This window comes from Meriones unguiculatus, chromosome 3, assembly GCF_030254825.1.
Source record: "Meriones unguiculatus strain TT.TT164.6M chromosome 3, Bangor_MerUng_6.1, whole genome shotgun sequence".
Taxonomy (NCBI): domain Eukaryota; kingdom Metazoa; phylum Chordata; class Mammalia; order Rodentia; family Muridae; genus Meriones; species Meriones unguiculatus.
This window is the reverse complement of record NC_083351.1, coordinates 145,147,600-145,165,204: the sequence shown is the minus strand read 5'-3', so window position 1 is coordinate 145,165,204 and position 17,605 is coordinate 145,147,600.

Here is a 17,605-nt window from a genome sequence, read left to right as displayed (position 1 = left end):
TGTCTGAGCATGGAAACATGCTCAGATCTTTGTTCTTGTCCTCATGAAATTAATTAAGTTCTTTTCATGACTGAGACTAGATTCCAAGGTACAGTGTCCTGCTTTTATTTTTATGAAGATACAGTACAGAAAACTACAAAATAGAAAATTTGGGATATTTATATAATCATTCCATTCCAGTGCATGCTATACATTACAATAAATGCACATTCACAGTTAGTGTCAGAGCACTAAGATTGGATTGAGGTTAAAAAATATCAAAATCTTGGATTTTAGAAAATTTTGTAAATAATCTGAAAACATACATGTTGAATACACAATATGACATGTCAGTTTTTTTCTTCTTATGAACTAAATAGGATGAATATGGAAATGATTAACTGAGGGGAAAATGATTCACTTGGTAAAGGGTTGACACAATTTATTGATTATAAACTATTTTTTATATTTAATTTTATCCAACTGTTTTAAATTGCATTTTCTTCTTTGAGAATTAATATAATTAATACCTGAGATAGATGATTTTTTGAATTAATGTAGCCTGAAATTTAACACTCACATAGAACTATAAAATTCAGATTAAGTGAATGTAATCCAATATATTTTAAAAATATATAGTCAAGTACTACATGACTATGCACATTTAACCAAGTTGCATTATTATTGAGCAAGCAAGGTATTTTAACTGAATTGAATGGTGGCATTTTAAGGGTTTTATGTTAAGTAGTAACACTGGGCATTTAAAGTACTAGAAGAGGAGCAAACTTTGCATTAACACTACTTCATTGAAAAAAACCATTGATCTTTTCCAGTGCTCTGGTGGCATTTTGTGATTCAAAAGTAAATTCCCTGTAGTTTATTATAAAACAAGGAGGGTTTCTTTTCATATAGATACATTCCATGGGCCTAACTCTGTAAGTTATGAAGAAGGCCGAGTCCCTAGCGTTGAGTTGAGCAATCTCCATTGAAGGCTGTTTCAGTTCCTTCTCTGTGTTTACTGAGGCACTTTACTACTGAAGGTCTTCTCTACGTGATTTGTCCGTTTCTCCACATAAATGGCGGTGACTTTCCTACTTCACCCATGAGGAAAACCAAGCCTCATGTCAGCTACTCCAGTCAAAACCCTAAATTCCATGGACTTTGTAATCATGCCCCATTTCTTTCGGCATCAGCTGCCTTCAGCAATGGTTGTTCAATTCTCCAACTTGGCAGTTTTAGTTCTGGCTAGTTGATACCTACAGATAGAAAGGTGTAGGTGATTTACAAACATTTAGTGAATCAATTTACCAAGCTGGTAGTATTCAGTATGTCTTACAATAGTAGAAAGGTTAAATGTTATGTTCTGGCTTAGCAAGCCCAAAGAGAGAAATTAAGCTGAATATCTTTATAATACATCTTTATATAAGTGTTTTTTAAAAATGTAACTTGACTTCTCATTTTTTTCCAACCATTTAATTTACTTTATCTTGTTTCTACTCACTAAAAAATTAGTAGCTTAACCCATGAATTATCTTTGGGAACAGTCTTATGGTGGGAAGAAAATGGGACCCCTATGGTCTTGCTCAGCTTTATTTGAATTCATTATCATCCCCAGATTATTCTATTTCTCTAAGGCATAGAAGAGAAAATGGTGCCATGCTTTTGATTCAATGGAATTTTAAATAGCTTAAATTTTCTACTAATCTGTATATTTTTACCATCCTTGGAGTGATAACTTAATATCGAGGAATAATCAGTAACTTGATCTTATTAACTCTCCAGGTCTACAACTCGGGGAATAAGCTTGCCATTGACCTACTGGCCTGTTTGCTGTTGTGTGGCTCTCTCTATTCTGTGAGGCAGGAGTAGAGAGAGGTGCCCGCACAGGTTATGCTTTTAGACTTCATTTTCACTAAGGACGTTATTCTGTGTTTTACAAAGTTTCTAAATTGCCTTTTCAAAATGCTGACCAGGATTTATAGTGTGCTCCGCAAACTCTTAATTGATGTCTGATAGAATATTAAAGACTCTAAGCACATAACCTTGCATATTTGCTTTTTTCCCCCCAAAGGTAAGATTCACTTTCAAGCCAATAAAACAATCTCTTTAAAGTAAACTCTTCATGAATTTCACCTTTATCCAGTAACTCAATGCAGAGAATACCTTTTGTTTATTTATATTTGTGGGGTGTTTAATAAGATGTGTGCTTAAACAGATGCCATGTAATTTATTATCAAAATAAAAACATTATAAAGAGGAGAATGTATGAGGGACTGTCTCTGACCTGAACTCAGTGGCAGGCTCTCTGATCACCTCCCCTCGAGGGGAGAGCAGCTTTGCCAGGCCACAGAGGAAGACAATGCAGCCAGTCCTGATGAGACCTGATAGACTAGGATCAGATGGAAGGGGAGGACCTCCTCTATTAGTGGACTGGGGGAAGGACATGGGAGGAGCTGAGGAAGGGTGGGATTGGGAGGGTAATGAGGAAGGGTTACAGCTGGGATACAATGTGAATAAACTGTAATTAATATAAAAATCAAAATTAAAAGAGGAGAATGTGATATTGTTAATAGTTGATTGAGGCACAAATGTAAATGGGAATTTCTAGGAAAATTAAAGTAGAACAGGACCCTCGAAACAAGGTGTAAGACAACCTTATTAATGTATTTTGAAGTTTGAGTTTCACTATAGTTTCCAGATCTTTTTCAAGTGCTATTTTCTCTCTCATTATTTTTCTATGACTCTTTTTCTATGACTCCCTCTTCCTTTCATTCCCTTCCCTTCCTCCACATGCATATGTATGGATATAGTTATGTATTAGAATTACTCATATTATTTATAATTATTTAGTTTTTTGTTTTTTGTTTTGTTTTGTTTTGTTTTGTAACAGGGTTTCACTATGCAGCCTTGGCTATACTGGACTTGCATTGCAGACCAGTCTAATTTCAAAATCCCAGAGATCTGCTTGCCTCTGCCTCCCCAAGTGCTGAGATTACATGAGTGTACCACCATGGCAAATTCTGGATTACCTCTATAGATTATTCAACAAATGAATAATTAGTCCCAAAATTTCCAAGGAATTTGAGATAGCTAGTTTACAGATTTTGGTTCTTATTTTGGATGAGCAGTTATTACAGGGCTAATCTATGCTCTTAATTTTGCTTATTAGAGTCGAAGATCTGTCTATCTCCTTATACACTTGCAATTTTCCTTTTCTTTTAAATTAACAGATACATAAGTGCAAAATTTGAATTTCTGTATATATTAACCAAGGTTCTTTAGAGAAAAAGAACTGATAGAGTAAACATATTTTAAAGAGGGATTTTGTTTTAATTTTGGCTTATATGATATGGCCTTGGGGATCAGCAACAGTGCCTTCCCGATAGAGAAGCTGAGAAGCCAATACCTTCTCAACCCATAAGACTGGAGGACTCAGCTAACCTGGCTGGAGAGCCTAGAGGATTCTTAAAGGGCCAAAGATCTTCAGTCCATATTAGAAGCCTGGAGAAGCTTGATTCTGGGGTCATTAAAGAAAAGTGTGGTTGAAACTGTAATACTAAAGATAAACTTACTAGAGAGACTCAGTGGGAAAGGGCCAAAGCCCAGATTTCCCCTGGGCCTCTTTTATATGGGCTGCTACAAGGAGGTACCATTTCCAGTCAGGGTGGGTCTTGCCCGATCAAGGTATTCAGCTGGAATTCAGCTTCTGTCAGTTTGACCAAGATTAGCCGTAACACTGTCTGTCTGGACATGAGACCAGAAACTTCAATCCTATTATATTGTGAGTATTCTAAAACATGAGTTGAACTGTAAGAGAAATCATGGAATAAACCTTACTTTATGGCTTTAAAGAAAAATATCTCCAGTTACATAATACATTTACATCACCATAATAATTAGAAAGAGAATATATTTTCATGACTTTCTTTTTTTCTTCTGTAAGAGTCACATTGATTTTTTTCTCTGAATTTTATCTTTTGCATGAATGTACTAATTTACCTTGTTTGAGATAAGTCATATACAGCATATATATTTGTATTGACAGACTGTTATAAAAATAAAAATAGTGCTCTAAGAGATGAATGAATTGAACTGAGATTCAGACACTCTCTTGAAGTGATCCACATCTGCAAAAATGGAAATTATAAGGTGTCTGAAAAAAAATGGTCAACTATGCTATAAATACCAAAGATAATCATATCCAATTTACCTTGTGCTAAGACGTAAAACCTTAATCACTATTTTCTCCTTGCTGTTTTTAATCTGCTCATCATTATTATTTTGAAATTAATTTTCAGTGTTATTAGAAATAATACTGTTGATTTTAGAATGTAGGAAAAATGGACAAAGGACAAAGAAAATAGAATTGGTTGAAATACTATTGTTCAGGAGGCACTGATTTTTGTAAATTTCAATGGCATGCATTATAACTATATGCATTGTTTATATAGGATGTATAATATGAATATATTGCTATATATATATGAAACTGCATAATGCTTACTATATATAGTGCTTACATATATTATATATTACTAAATAAAAACTTGTATGTAAAGCAAGTTATGGAAATCAATTTGTATGAATAATTTATAGCCAACACTATAGTTTTCACTGTTATTTCTGTAAACCAAAAAATTAAATATTATTGGTAATCTCTTTTTTCATCATATACTTCCAGTATTATCTAAAATTAGAGTGTTGTGTGAAAAAGGGTAAAAATGTTTACGGCTGTACATCTTTTACCCAGATTATTTTCCCAAAGAGCTGTACTTCTCCACTCTACTGAAAGCAGTGCATAAGAGCACTTCTGTTACAGAGGCTGGCCAGTTTCACAGAGTGTCAAACGTTACAATAAATATTAAAGAACAAAGACAGCCCCTGATTGCTCATTCTCACATTTCTTCTTTCAGTATGACAGAAAGGGAATGTTCTCTCCCATGCTCATTGGCCATCCCCTTTTCTTTCTCTGTACACCGGCTCCTCATATCCTGTGCATTTTACTTTTCCTCTTGTTGTGTGCTATGTTCTTATACCTTACTTCTGCCTTGATTTACATAAATCATTAGGACTGACCTCATTATTAGAAGCTTCTCAAGCTCTGCTTGGGTGACTTCCTTGGGAAGCAGCAAGAAATTCTGTTACGTTGTTTGCATGTATATTGGGTTTGAAAGAGGATACCTGAATATGAACCAAGAATTTTTCCCCAAATTTACCCTCCATATTCAAATAGCATTTGTAAAACAGCAATTTTATTTGTAAGAACTGTGCTTTTAAAATAGTTATTAATCTTGAGTGCTTATCTAGAATTAGGTTTTTAGGATTACCTGTCTTGAAACTTACTATGTAGATCAGACTGACTTTGAACTCATAGAGATCCAGCTGCCTCTGCCTCTTGAGTGCTGGGATAAAAAAAAAAAATGTGCCACCATCCCCTGATCAGTTCTGAAATTTTATTTCCATTGTTGTTCCTATTTTTCTGTGTTAAGGTCATTAAAAACGGAAATGTATTCTCTTCATTTGGTGTGAATTGATGTCTTGACACAGTAGATATTGAAATGAACAACCTGTTAGTAAACCTAATGCAGTTTTCCACATAGATTTTCCAGGGAAAGGAACCAATTGGTTGGCTGTATCTGTCTTTCATGTACAGTTTCCAAAGCTTCAGACTGACTTTAGCATATCATAAAGCTAAGGTAAATGTATGTCTATGTCATGATCTTAGCTGCTATTAATAAAGCCCAGCTAACATCTTTAAGTAAGTCATCACAATGTCAAGTCTCTTCCTGGAGATGAAATGGATAGGAGTAGGTAGATGTAGGGCGAATGTGCAGACATTCAGAAGTCTCCTATACTTTTGTATGTTATTTCTATTTGATAGCTTATAGAATCTATAGGTCATTATCATTTTATAATGATTCATACTGTTTTCACAGCAATGTCAACATGCTGATCCTGGCATATCAGCTCACAAACGTCACATTTTTCTTATATCAAGATTCTTCAATAAAGTAAAGGATAGACAATAAGTGGATTTTATATTGATTCTTTTGGCTCTAAGTCCAGCTAAGCAAGGCTAGAGTCTGCCAGAATCCCTGGTTTATTGTCTCTGGTATAAGCTGTCTCATCAAATAACACCAGAGTGTGTTTTTTATGTATTGATGTGAAAATGGCTAAGAGGTATCACATCATTCTGCATCTCCAAACACTTTAAAGGTAAGCATTGGGATCCAGAGAAGTAACTATTGACTGTAGAAAAATATCAATAGATTAGGAGGAGAGGAGAGGAGAGGAAAGGAGAGGAGAGGAGGAGAGGAGGAGAGGAGAGGGGAGGGGAGGGGAGGGGAGGGGAGAGGAGAGGAGAGGAGAGGAGAGGAGAGGAGAGGAGAGGAGAGGAGAGGAGAGGAGAGGAGAGGAGAGGAGAGGAGAGGAGAGGAGAGGAGAGGAGAGGAGAGGAGAGGAGAGGAGAGGAGAGGAGAGGAGAGGAGAGGAGAGGAGAGGGAGTTTGAAATAGAAACATGAACAGGTGTGTATTAGAACAAATATGTAGATGGGCCTGATAACCGTGACTAGAAACTGAGAAGAAAGCTGAAATTTAGCTAAATAGTCCCAGAATGAAGATGGATTGAGAAGTGAGAGACAAGCCTTTACTAAGGGACTGGGCATCATCCTTAGCGCTAACAGTGATTCTCAGAGGGATTTTAGCCAATCTGTAACTAATGTCAGGATTTCCCTTCTAATTGCTAAACTTGCTGGTTAGAGTGCTGTTAACAATTTTCTTTGAAGATTCCCTATGATGTGACTTTCAGTGTCTACACAGATGGAATGTTAGTCATCTCATTCATCAAAAGCTATTGTCCACATTTCCATAAGGCCTCTGTATTCAGGGACAGAGTTACAGACCACTTGGGGGTATTCTACATCCCATGAATCCTATTACTCTGGGAACAAAAGCTGCCTATAGTCATAGGTCTGATTTGGAGAAAGGGTTTTTATTAAGATGATAATGTGGGCTTGTTTTCACTGAACTCCCAGCAGTTATTCTATTTTGGTTTTGATGTAACTCTGCTCTCTGGAGAGCCATTTTGAAGAGTGGTCAAGAACCTTGGCTATAAAACTAAACAGTTTACACTGGGTTCTGGCCAAACAACCTTAGTTAATTGCTTAATCCTTCTGTGCTTCATTCACTCAGTCATCTAAAAAAAGACACTGAATTTTCGATGCAGCATCATAGTGTTGTTATAAGGATTAAATGAGTCAATACATGCAAGGTGTTGGAAATTGCACTCGTCATGTATTAAATCTTCAACAAACACTGGATTTTATTACATTTATTTTACAGGAAACAGTGAGAGCCCTCAACTACCATGCAGAATTTAATGATGAGCACCTGGGAAATGTTAACTTTTCCTTAGCATTAGCATGTGATATTCTAGAATTTATAGTAATTGATATTATTCAATCTTCCTGAACCAATTGGCATCTTTGGTGGTTTGTTGTTGTTGTTGTTTTGTTTCATTTTGTATTTTGTTGATGTTGTGTAGTATGTACTCATCAGAAATCCATTTATAGTGGTGCCTGACAGCTTTCTCATAGTCACATCCTATTCAAATAAAATGCCAAACTAGAAAGCTCAATATCATCTCTTAACACATGAAAACATCTAGAGAATAGTGAAGAACATTGTAATGTTCCTGCCAAAATAATACTGAAACAAATCATTGAAAGATGAAGTTACAAGTAATAGTCAAACTCTGTAAAGGTCCAAAGTTCAAATAAAGAAAACAAAGAAAGAATGCCAGATTTCAGTCATTTGCCTTGCACTGTAGTTCACTCTAAATTCTACAGGATTAGTATGTGAAGAGTTACAGGCCTTTACCTTATTAAAACATTTTGGTCCAGGATTTTTCAGGGAGATTTTTTAAATGCTATACAAATAGCATTTTTATAGGGTTTCTATGGCATACATGGCTTTTATTTTTACACATATCTGGTAATTAATTACTGTTATGAATTTCTTCAGAAGTCATTAATGTGCATTGTCCAAACCAGTCCTTCAACAGATGAATGATACTCATCTCAATCATATTTCTAATTTCATTCAAGTGACATAAATACAAAGACTAATGAACTTCAGAAACCTGCTTCCTTCACTTTAGTCTTGACTGTGATTATCACAGTAAAATTTCTTTGCTATAAAGGACAGATAGATGGTTGATCATGTTATCACTGGTGGATTACAATACCCTGGGAAGACAGAAAGGAAACAAAATAGATAGAAACAAAATACAATTTATGCTTTTCATAGTAACCATGTTTAAATCAGCCTAAATATATATCAATAGAAAAGTGGAGAAAGAACTCTGTGTGTGTATGCATGTTTACTTTATTTAGCTATAAGGGGAAATGAAACTAATATTTGGAGGAAAAATGATTACATGGGATATCAGCAAGTTAAATGAAAGAGGCTTGTATTATGATGACCAATGCCACATGTTTTTTTTTTTTTTCTTTCTGATATATGTAGCCTAAGTGGGACAAAGGACTTGAAAGTAAAAGGAGGGGTTATTGGGAATGTTGAAAAGGTAATGGGACGGAGCATCTCTGTAAAAAGCTTCTTAGGACAATGGAAACTCCCCGGAGTCTATGAGGGTGATCTTATCTATGAATTAGTAGCAAAGGGAAATATGGAACATTATTATATTCTGTAAAGAGAGAAGACTTGCAATGGAGGGATTGAGACACCAATCCATCCACAAAAGACTTAGACTCACAATTTTCCCTGACTACAAGATGTGCAGGGGGTATATCTGGATCTGGAAGTAGAACTATTCCCAGTTTTCTGAGAATGAGACAGATTGATTTCCAAGAAAGTTGTACAAGTTTGCACTCCCACCAGCAACGGTAGAGTGTTCTCCTTTCTCCACATCATTGACAGTATGTGTTGTAACCTGAGTTTTTTTATAATTTTTATTGTTATTATTATTTATTACAGTTTATTCACTTTGTATTTCAGCTCTTGCCCCCTTCCTTATCTCCTCCTGGTTCCACCCTATGTTCCTACCCTAATCCACTGACAGGGAGGTCCCTGTCCCTACTATCTGATGCTAGCCTATCAGGTCTCATCACTACTGTCTGTATCAAATTTCTCTGAGGCCTAGTAAGGCCTCTTTGCCAGGGGGAGGTGATCAAAGAACAGATAACCGAGTCCATGCCAGAGACTCTCCTTGCTTCCCTTTCTAGGGAACCAACATGGAGACTGAGCTGCCCATCGGCTACATGTGAGCAGAGGTTCTAAGTTATCTCTGTGCATGGTCCTTGGTTGCTTCATCAATCTCTGAAGGCCCCCCCTAGGCCCAGAAATTTTGGCTCTGTTGGTCTCCTTGTGGAGCTCTTGACACCTCCATGTCTTTTTATTCCCCCCTTCTTCCATAAGATTCCCTGTACTTGAGTTATTGACCTTAGCCATTCTTACTGGTGTAAGATGAAATCTTAGAGTTGCTTTGAGTCACATTTCTCTGATGGCTAAGGATGTTGAGAATTTCTTTAAGTGCTTCTCAGCCATTTGAGATTCCTCTATTTTGAAATCACAGTTTAGCTCTATACCCCATTTTTTAAATGGATTGTTTGATTTGTTGATCTTTAATTTCTCCTGGGCATACACCCAAAAGATGCTCCACCATACAACAAGGACATTTACTCAACTATGTTCATAGCTATTTTATTCATAATAGTCAGAACTGGAAACAATCTAGATGTCCCTCAACGGAAGAATGGATACAGAAATTATGGCACATTTACACACTGGAATACTACTTAGCTATTGAAAACAAAGGAATCATGATATTTGCAGGCAAGTGGACAGAACTAGAAAAGATCATCCCGAGTGAGGTAACCCAGACCCAGAAAGACATGCATGGTATGTACTCACTTATAAGAGGATATTAGACCTACTGTGCAGTATAAGCATAGTACAATAAAAAGACTCAAATAACCTAAGTAACAAGGAGGGCCCAAGGGAGGTGCCAGAATGTCACTCAGAAAGGGAAATAAAATAGACAGCAGAAGAGGATGAAAAGAGAGAATTGGGCAGGAGATGGAATGGGGGGAAAGGAGAAGGGGACTTCCCTTTTCTGGGGGGGAAGGGTAGAAGGAAGAAGGGGGAGGGGACTAAGAGGAGAGAAGGAGGGGACACTTTTGGGACATAAAGTAAATAAACTGAAAAAAATAATAAAAGAAGATGTACAGCAGTAACCATGGAACAGAAATTGAAGGGATGCCAATAAACTGGCCCAGTTTGAGACCTATGTCATGAGAGAAAGCCCACCACTGACACTATTAATGATATTCTTCTGCACTTGAAGACAGGAGCCTAGCATAACTGTCATCTGATAGGCTTCACCCAGCAACTGATGGAAACAGATGCAGACCCACAGTCACACATTAGAGGGCAGACAGAGGAATTCTGTAGAAGAGTGATAGGAAGGAGTGAAAAAAAAAAAACTGGAGTGGTCAAGGACATCACAAGAGAACCCACAGGATCAACTAACCTGAAACCAAAGGGGCTAACAGACTGAACCGCCAACCAGAAATCATGCACCAGATAGACCTAGGCACTATGCACATATGTGATAATTGTGTAGCTTGGTATTCATTTAGGACATCTAACATCAGGAGTAGGGACTGTCTCTGACTCTGCTGCCTGCCTTTGGATCCCTTTTCTCTAATTGAGCTTCCTCATCTAGCCTCAATCGGAGAAGTTGCTGTACCTAGTCTTACTGCAACTTGATATACCAAGTCAGGTTGATATCAATAGAAAACCTTCCCTTTTCTGAGGAGAAAGGGAAGGGAGATAGATAGAGGGGAAGCCGTGATTGGGACAGTTTTCTGTTGTGCCACTCCCCACCTCCTCCACCCCTCTTCTTCTGTTGCCCTCTCTTTGCCTCTCCTCTTCCTCAGATTCCCCTACTTCCTTTCAGAAAAGAACAGATATCCCAGGGACATCGACCAAACATAACAGTGCATTTCAAGCTACAAAAAGATCAGGGACATACCATCACATCAAAACTGGACAAGGCAACCTAATAGAGGAAAAAGGGTTTCACGATTAGGCAAAAGAGTCAGGGACAGCCTCCAATCACACTGAACACAAGAACACCAAGCTACTCAGCCGTAACATATATGTAGAAGACCTAAGTCAGAACCCTAAAGGCACCCTGATCTCTCAGGTTCCCATTAGTCCCAGTCAGTTGATTCTGTGTGCTGTGTTCTCCTGGTATGTCCCTGACCTCTTTTGTTCCTTTAATCCTTACTTTCCCTCAGTAGAACATCTGGAGCTCTGCCTAAAGTTTGGCTGTGGAAATCTGCATCTGCTCCCCTCAGTTGCTGGATGAAGTCTTTATAGTCTCTTTGCTGATGATTCTGCTAGGCTCCAGTCCCAACACATACCAGTCAACTATTTTTTTTCAGTCTCTAAAATGAGAATTCCACTGCCCAAAAGGCAAAGCCTTATCAGTTTATAAATTAAAATGAAGAGTCTGTATAGAAATGAAGAAATTGAGGCAAACACAGCATAGAGGTGAAACAAACATTTGCTGTAAATTATTAGGAACTAGGTGTTGGTCATTAGTCAAAGTGACTATTAGAGACAGGTATGTTGTGGGTGAGTGGAAGAGAAGACATGGTCCTCAAGGGAGTATGATGGGCTTGGATTGTATGGCAGTACTACACAGAAGCTGACTGTGATCAATGGTATGTAGGTACATTTCAGAAAATGGGAAACCTGAAAACCAGACAGGAGGAGTTATACCTACACATATTAACACAGTTTATGCTTTTAGCAAAGACTCAGAAGTTGAACATGCAGGCAATCATAGTTAATTTGTTTTTTGATCTACCTTAGAATAAATGGTTGGCTAAAGAATCAACAGAAATCCCAGAAAAGCTAAAGATTTCTAGAAAATATTTAGTTATTAATGAATTTGTGAGACCACTTGTGTCATAGGTGTATATATGAATAACAAAATAATTAATTACAATAAAACATGGGGTTTTTATCATACTGAAAATGGGCAGAAAAGAAAAAGATACACTCAAAAGTAACTTTACAATATTTAGTGCAAGGAGTGGGGTAATGGAAGCACCACTGAAAAAAAGAGTGGAGACATTAGGGGACAAGGTTAAGTTGGAATGAAAAGGTTACTATGGTTATACTAGAAATTTGTCTTTGAGATGAACCATCCGATGAAATATTGGAGATCCCTACTTCCTAGATCAGAGATGAAGCTCTGTGAGTGAAAATTGTGAGTCATATACAGGGGTATCACTAAAGCTAAGAAGTAAATGTGTTCCCTAGGATATCAAACAAAAGAAAAAGAAAAAATCAAAGAAATCAAAGAAGTTAGTTTGCATAGGTTAGAGATATGAATTACAATATACATATTTTTAAAAACATAATTAGCAAGACCATGAGAAAAAAATAGAAATGATGGAAACTTAGGTGTCTTACTGCATTTAACCACAAATTATGAATATTCTATTCATAGGGATGCTTTATTCTTTTTTTCCAACTACCTTTAAAAACTAGGCACCTGTTATATTTTGAATGAGAATGGGCATCATAGGCTAATATATTTGAATGTTTGGTTCCCAGTTGGTGGACTCTTTAGGAAGCACTAGGAGGTGTAACCTTGTTGGACAGGTATGTCATTGTGGATGGGCTTTTAGGTTTCAGAGGCCCATGCCTTCCATTGCTGGTTAGCTCTCTCTCTGTCTCTGTCTCTGTCTCTCTCTCTCTGTCTGTCTCTCTGTTTCTCTCTGTGTGTCTCTGTCTCTGTGTCTCCAACTTGTAGATCAGATATAAGCTCTCAGCTACTGCTCCAATGATATGCTTCCCTGTCACTTTCCCCATCCTATGGTTATAGAATCACCCTCTGCAATTGTAAGCAAGTGCCCAATTAAATACTATTTTTTTTGTAAGTTGCTTTGGCTATAAGGTCTCCTCACAGAGTCCAATATCTAAGATAGGCCACAAGGCAGTAAGGTGGCTCTAGATATTCTTTTTTATCATCTCACCCAACATACAAAGTGAACATTACTGTCAGTTTTGAAATTGAGCCAATTTAGGGCTGGAAAAGCATAATTTGTCCCAAGTTCCTGTGAGTCACATATTATAACAAAGTTCAACTTGGATTAGTATTTTTTTAAACCACATGTTATAAAGACTTAGCTTTAGTCATATTTTTGTTCTTGCTTAAATCATTAACAATAATTTATCTTATACTTAAAAATGGCATTTCAACTTCTATTTTTCAAGAAAATCTTTACAGTTGTTTTGTTGTTTACTTTGGCCTAGTTCTGTAAACTATCAGCAAATGTTAGAAATTTGATCAAAATAAAATTAATAATTTATAAAGTATACTCTCCAGAAAAACAAGAATATTTTCCTTTGTTCCCTGTTTTTAACCCTATGAAGTTAACTAGATAAATCACTTTTATTATCACCACAATCTACTTCAGAAAAAAGAACTTGGTGAGATTGCTGAGTTGAGTCTATGCTTGACTTTCATAATTAACAGTATATGAGTGATATCTGTGAGAATATGCTGCTTAGTATATTGTCTGTGAACTTTTCTATGCTTATAGTTCCATGGTCTAAGTAATATTTCCTCACCCAGGATGTGAACTAGGAAATCTTGGAACAGCCGGTTTAGACATTAGGGTAAAATCCTTCAGACAGTAATTCCTTGAAGAATGCAGTGAGGTGCATTGAACAGGATTGGAGAGCAGACTGTAAACTCTAGAATTGTCTTAGTATGTGTAGAGACCACAGTGAGAATGATGCATGGTGTATATGATTCACTTCTGGATTCATTTATGACTTGAAGCCTGCGAGAAGATGAATGAATTCATTTCTGGAATGAAAAAAAGTATCTCTACTCAGACATTGCTCTTGTCATGTAAAAGCAACCTCATGTCAAATAAAACACCATTTCTGGGTTGGTGTATAGTCTATTAAGATACAAATGGGTAGGACCTTCTAAGGCAGTAGTTCTCAACCTGTGGGTTAAAACCCCTCATAAAGTCATCCTTTCATATTGGACACCTGAGACCACTGGAAAACACAGATGTTTATATCATGGTTCATAAGAATAGCAAATTTATAATTATGGAGTAGCAATGAAATAATTTTATGGTTTGGGGTCACCACAACATGGGGAACTCAATGAAAAGGCCCCATTATTAGGAAGGTTAAACACCACTGCTCTAAGGGATAAATGACTTAGCGAAGGAAACCCTTCAATTCTGTTACTATTTTTTCTTTACAAAAGAGAGAATTCATCTTGGTTTAGGGTAGCTACCAACCAGGCTTCTAAGGATCATAATAGACAAGTAGTCTTTATGTGTGTAATGACTGGTGATAGGAAAATGCCAGATTTTTGACAATATGTGCAGATGTGATCTCAGTTTTCTGGACTTGGATTTTTGTGCATGGCTACTTCATTCTACAGACTAACTGTATAATTTAATAGAATGGGATTATTCAGGAAAAAAATCCAAAGACAGGGAATTCCAGATGTCTCAGGAAGCAGTAATGAGACGCATCTTGTGAATAGAAGCTTGGAAGACATGGCAGTTACTCTAACAATGATGAGATGTTTCCAATGGCTGATGGAACAGAGAAAGGATTAGAGACAGACATGGAAAATAGCTTGTGGATATCTATGGAACACAGAGGTGAAAGACATTAAAACTGCGCTTGAATGGAATCACTTTCTTTGAAAGGTGTTCCTTACACTCTCTTCTGTAAGATTAGGTTACTTTTCTCTAGAGCATTGTAGATCCCAAAAATTCTATAGTTAAAAAAGTAATAGTTTTTGCAGGCCCCTCTGGCCCCAGATTTGTTGGCTCTCTTGGTCTTCTTGTGGAGCTCCTGTCCCCTCTTTGTTTTTCTAACCCCCAACTCTTTCTTAAGACTTCTTGTACTCTGCCCAAAGTCTGGCTGTGAATCTCAGCATCTGCTTCAATCTCCTGCTGGGTGGAGTCTTTCAAAAGACCTCTATGGTAGGCTTCTGTTCTGTTTGTTCTCCTCAACCTTTTCTGGTGACCACAGACTGTGCATGGAGAGGACCTAGACCCCATGTACAGATGTAAACAATCAGAATCTCAGTCTCCATGTGGGTTCCCTAGTAAGAGTAGCAGGGGCTGTCTCTGACATGGACTTGTCTCAACTCAAAGATCACTTCACCCTGGCAGGGTGGCCTTGCTAGACCACAGAGGAAGAGCATGCAAGTGGTGCTGATGAGACTTGATAGGCTGGCGTCAGTTGGTAGGGGAGGAGGGCTCTCCCTTTCTGAGAACTAGGGGAGAAGAATGGGGAAGGGGGGAATGAGGAAGGGTAGGACCAGGAGGAGATGAGGGAGAGAACTATAATCAGGATGTAAAGTGAAAAAATTTAAAATTTTTTTCAAATAAAAATAATAATCATTATGTTTTTCTAGGACATTTCATTGATGAGAAAATAAAAGAAGTGTAGGAAAAGCACAGTCAATTTGAATTATGTATGCATTATTTACACACATATGTCCATGTGACAAAAATCCCACCTTTCCTACTACTCCACTTCCCAGAAAAAAAAAATTATTGCAATTTCTTTACCCAGTTTAATTCTCGCCGGTACTAATATTTTACACATCAATAGCTTGTCTAGGACTTTGACATCTTAAAAGATATGTTAAATGTATTCATATTTAATTAATCTGCTCTGAATTTGTTAGTTTGTGCATATATAACATAGTTCTGTGCATTCTTGCATCTACCACTGAAGTTAACACAAAAACAATAATCTCCCAAAGATTCTTCATGTTGGCATGTTTTATGCCCAAGCTACATCCTTTCTTGATGTCAACTCTTGACCCCTTAGCCACCAATAATCTTTTCTTTAAAAAATTTTTATTTTATTTTTTTTCACAATTTATTCATTATATATCCCAATTAAAGCCCCCTCCCTCAACTCCCCGCAGGTCTACCCTCCTTCCTTCTTCCCCCCTACCCCCTTTCCCTAGTCCTCTGAAAGAGGACCGCCCCTGCCCCCTCACTCGGAGATCCATATGGAGACTGAGCTTCCCGTCGGCCATATCTGAGCAGTGGTCCTCTCCATGCACGGTCCTTGGTTGGCGCATCAGTCTCTGCAGGACCCTCTGGGATCAGATCCTTTAGTTTTGCTGGTCTCCTTGTAGGGCTCCTGTTCCCTCCATGTCCCTCTCTCCCACACCTCTCTTCTTCAATAAGACTCCCTGCTCTCCGTTCAATGTTTGGCAGTCTTAGCATCTGCTTTGATCCCCTGCTGGATGAAGCCTTTCAGAGAACCCTCAATAGTAGGCGTCCATCCTGTTTCCTCTCTTCAACTGCTTCTGGTGTCAGTTTTCCTTTTAGGCTAAGACTTCCTTGACTATATAAAGGGAGCTGTGATGAAAGCAGCTAACCAGAGATCTATAACAAAGTTTTTGTGAAGATAAGTATTGAATCCTATGAGTATTAAATCCTCCTACCCAGCCTTTCAATACGCAGTCAGAGTTACATGTAACAAATATTGCATAAAAAAAGGACAGAGGATTTCATTCTGCTAAAGAAAATAAATTGTTCACAGCACTTGTTTCAGAATAGATAGGCAGATTTTACCCAGGCATCTTCAAACATGGTGCACAGTCCATAGTGATAGTTTTTCAGTAGGAGAGACAGAACTTATTTTTTCTTTATTAATTACAGTTTATTCACTTTGTATCTCCCCTGTGGTTCCCTCCCTCCTCCTGTTCCAATCCCTCCCTTTCTCCACCCTCTTCATGCATGCTCCTCCCCAAGTCCACTGATAGGGAGGTCTTCTTTTCCTCCCTTCTGATCCTAGTCAATTAGGTCTCATCAGCAGTGGCTGCAGTGTCTTCTGTAATGCTGCTTCCTCCTCAGGGGAAGGTGTTCAAAGAGCAGGCCAATCAGTTCATGTAAGAGACAGTCCCTGTTCCTATTACAATGGAACCCACTTGAATACTGAACTGCCATGGGCTAAATCTGTGCAGGGGTCTTAGGTTATCTCCATGCATAGTCCTTGGTTGGAGTATGAGTCTCAGGAAAGACCCCTGTGCTCAGATTTTTTGGTTCTGTTGCTCTCCTTGTGGGGTTCCTGTCCTCTCTAGATCTTACTGTTTCCCACTTCTTTCCTAAGATTTCTTGCACTCTGTCCAAAGGTTGCCCATAAGTCTCAGCATCTGCATTGATAGTCTGCAGGGCAGAGCCTTTCAGAGATCCTCTGTGTCAGACTCCTGACTTGTTTCCTCTTTTCTCCTTCTTCTGATGCCCATCCTCTTTGCCTTTCTGGATAGGTATTGAGCATTTTAGCATGAGTCCTTCCTCTTGATTAATTTCTGTAGGTGTACAGCGTTTAGTAGGTTTATCCTATATTATATGTCTATATGAGTGAGTATATACCGTGTGCATCTTTCTGCTTCTGGGATAGCTCACTCAGGATGATGTTTTCCAGATCCCACCATTTACCTGCAAATTTCATGATTTCCTTGTTTTTTATTGCTGAGTAATATTCCATTGTGCATCCATTCCTCCACTGAGGGGCATC